The sequence below is a fragment of the Montipora foliosa genome, chromosome 7, assembly GCF_036669935.1.
Source record: "Montipora foliosa isolate CH-2021 chromosome 7, ASM3666993v2, whole genome shotgun sequence".
Classification (NCBI taxonomy): Eukaryota; Metazoa; Cnidaria; class Anthozoa; order Scleractinia; family Acroporidae; genus Montipora; species Montipora foliosa.
Genome location: NC_090875.1, coordinates 38,820,409 through 38,824,206, shown reverse-complemented (window position 1 = coordinate 38,824,206; position 3,798 = coordinate 38,820,409). Strand labels below are relative to the sequence as shown.

The following is a 3,798-nucleotide window of genomic DNA, read 5'->3' as shown; positions in this document are numbered from 1 at the left end:
CTATCCTGTTAGGTGGATTTGCGTACAGCATGTGAGCCCTAATGGCCACACAGTATCGGAGAATGTATACAGAATTGTGTACTCTGGTAAAAATGCCCAGCAGATCGACGGATTATCTGGAAACCACGAAGAGGAACCTCTTGCTGAGGGAGCTCGACCCAGTGGATTAAACATCCACAGAGCAGAAAGTGCCTGGCACGCAAGATATAGGAACTACGCCGATAACGCTAGTGGAGACTGCTCGCCTGCGACATGCTCGCCTGTGCAGGAACAAGGTGACGGATATGCAGCAGCACAGGCGCCAATTATACCTCTAGATTTCCAGCCAGTCGAAGCCAATTCAGTGTCTTCTATGGGGAACGCGAAAAAGCCCACAGAGCATTGCTGCAGTACCGAGGAGATGAACTGATGGAATCTCAATGACCTGATTTTTGGCAAGGGACATTTCTCAGTAGTTATAACCCTTCACATAATTCCAAAAAACTCAGATTCTCATACATTTTGTGGTGCTCCACGTCGGCAATACTATAAAAAACCCGGCCACTACTTTTCGTAGGGATAGATATGCCTCGTTCTTCAAACGATGCCCCTTTAAGAGGACAATATTGACGGGGAATTCTGAAGTCGCTTCTGAGACAGTTACTCGATTCCTTTTCAGTTTCGCACTTACTTGTGATTCAGAATCTAGCCAAGGACGAAGTATTTCAATCCAATCACATGATTCATAGTACTCGGCGCTTATTTCAACCATCTCAAGAAAGAAGTACTCCTTTGCTTCCGAAGCGACTGTCGAACGCACATCAATAATCCGAGATTACTACTGACTAGTTGTTTACATTATTTAAGCGAGTGAGTGTAATCCTGAGGGCGATTTCCTTAGATAACATTGACTGATGTTTCCATAACCTGGGCGAACGTCGTTTTTAGTGTAAGAGCAGTAGATGATATAAATAATCTGGTCGTTGTGTGAGTGGTCAATGAAGTTGTAATGTTATTGGTCGACTGTCGGTTAAGCCCTGATGTCATTGGCTGTACTGGGCAGGCTGTAAACAGCTAGTGATTGGTGCCATTGCAGTCATTTTATTCTTATGTCTGTATGTGTATTTTTGGTAAAAGAGGGCTATCATCCCTTAAAAGCAGAAACTGTGGGGCTGATTATTGCCGCCCAGGATCAAAGCCTTACTATAGCAATATCATTAAAGATGGCATCAGTGCAATATGTAGAATGTGTGGCTGTTCAGAACTTGCCAAGACTGAATACATTCAATTGGGCCTCATTGACGTCACAGGAGTTTCTAGACGCTTTTATTGCTAAAATGGTTGCCTCATTTGCTTACATTTTGGAAACTCAAGGTGCAAAAGATACATTCAAGTAATACCAAAACAATTGGCAACAGATTAAAATCTAATAAAACACTGCATCGGTCAGGAATCGATTCGGATTCGATACCACCTAAGTCTAGATTGGGGGGCTTGCTCTAAATTTTCTCAACACAATTATCAATGCGTCTGATTGACATCACAGTAGCTTCTACGTGTTCTTTATTACACGCTTTCATTACTAAAATGTTTTCCGTATTTGCGCACATTTTGGTTAAGGAGCATAAAATACATCTAATGAAGGTATACAAAAACAATTGACCTCTTTAGCTTTGTACGTTCTGTTTTCCCATTTCAGACCACGTGATGTTACTCTAGTGAACAGTTTCTTTCATAGTCGTCTGATGCACGTGCATATGTGTGCGTAACTTATCAAAAATCCCTTGAGAACCCCACGTGGTCTTAAAGGGAAAAGCAAAACGTACGAGCTAAAGAGGTCAATTGGCATAAATTAAAATAATAATAAAACATTGTCAGGAATCGATAACAGAAATCCTTGATCGAAAATACTACTGTTGTAATTCCTATTCTCGTGGACAGAAACAATGGCTGTGTTTTCACGACAGCCCTTGTCTCGCTTAACTTTCCTGAAAGTGGTTTGTTCGCAGACTTCGTAAAGCGACTGAAAAATGATACGTGTTTTGACGGGTCAGATTCAATGAGGAGAGAGCAAGTGCCAATACAAAAATAGAAGTAACAAAAATAGCACAGCTTCCGATTTGAATAGCCGCAGGCGACTCCTCATTGGCCAAAAGTAATTGGCAACTGGCTTAAGCTACCTGATTTTGTGGTTTAAATTTAATGATAATTCCACCGAAGTTTGCCAACTCGCTTAACTTTAAGCGAGTTGGAAAAGAAACTGTTTTCACGCGATTTCTGATTATCACTTGCTAAGCGACTTAAAAACCGCTGGTAAAAACACGGCCAGCATGACCCGTAAGGTGAACCATATTATGGAGATCTCAGCAACACGTTAATAACGTAAAGGTGAAGGCTTGGGAGATTAATCATTTAATATTCTCTCGCCAGGAGCCCAAACCGGGAATATCTAAGTTACATAAATTTGTGTCACGGCTTTTTCATAGACAGAGTTACTTGAAGATCAATTTTCCTTGTAATTGAGACTCCCAATGAATCTTGTAAACCAATCGTAAGTTTTGCATATTTACAGTTTTCCTTGGGGACTCGGAATGCCTGGTCATGCGGACTGAAACACAACTTTTTGCGGAAAATGATATTCTAACTAGTGAAGAGCCGTCAAAAACTAGCTTTTTCTGTGTACTGACGCCGTGACATGAATGGAAGCTGGATGTTCCTCTTCATGGGCTCCAGACCTTCTATTTTCTGTTGAAAAAAAGGATTAAACATTTAAGTCTAAAGGCCTCATAATAATCCGCATATCTTTGGTAGCTTAACTGTAGTCAGCTATGGGATGAAAGTATTCTAAAGTGATGCTTCTTTTTTAGAAGCGGGTAATTTTAAAGAGTCGTTTTCCGACAGCAAGGCACAAATTGCGCGCGCTGGAAGTGTGTAAAAAGCTTTAGTAGACAGCAAATAAATTGATATTTTTTAGTATTTTGAAATGTTGCTTTTGTTTTCATGATAAGTTTGAAAACGATAAGAGGAGATAAAGTGTCAGTCTTGGGGTTTATTCTTGTTCTCGTGCGTATGCCTAAAGGCCGCGATTCTTTTGGTCAGCAGCGAGAACAAACGATTTATCTGATTAAAAATGCGCAATAAACGACTCATCTAATTAAAAATGCGCAGTTGTAGAAAATGTTCGCGGTTGAACCTACGGATTGAACTACAAATTGAACAAAAATAGAGACCGCAAACTCTGCAAACTCGACGGGTTGACTGAGTTGGTTGAGAATCGGACCCAGTGCCATGTGGGAGGTCGCGAGTTTGACTCCGGCCGGATCAACACTCAGATTACTGAGGAAAGAGTGCTGCCTTTGTAATGACATTAGCAAATGGTCAGACTTTCAAGTCTTCTCGGATAAGGACTATAAGCCGTAAGCCTTGTCTCCCAACCCTTGTTGATAAAACTCTGTATATGTGGGACGTTATCGATGAACTTTATCACTATGCGATAAGAGGGAATTTAAGACCTACGACGGCGACGGCCACGAAACCGTCACCTCAAAAGATAATTTGGCTCTATCACAAGTTTTTTGCGATTATTCAGTCTCGTTCACGTCCTACAATGTGGGTGAGGTATCCTAAAAATAAATTGGTACGAGCGGTTTTAGAGTTATAAAAGAGAGAATAAAGGATTCTCTGTTGCATGCTTACGTTGTCGCACGAAACCTCAAATTTGGTGATTGTCGTCTTTATGCAGGGGAGCGCTAAGATACTTGCTAAAATCCGTGCTGCACGTGCAGCACGATTATTTATGCTCTTTTAACAAATGATATT

At 41.0% G+C, this 3,798-nt stretch overlaps 1 long non-coding RNA gene across 1 annotated transcript in view; it reads left to right on the top strand.

Moving 5' to 3' along the window:
• Positions 1 to 2,587, top strand: part of LOC138009483 (uncharacterized) — a 27,218-nt gene extending 24,631 nt beyond the window's left edge. Inside the window, exon 4 of the long non-coding RNA XR_011124411.1 lies at positions 1 to 2,587. This exon is cut by the window's left edge and continues 396 nt beyond it. This is a non-coding gene — a long non-coding RNA (uncharacterized lncRNA).
• The last annotated feature ends 1,211 nt before the right edge of the window (positions 2,588 to 3,798 follow it).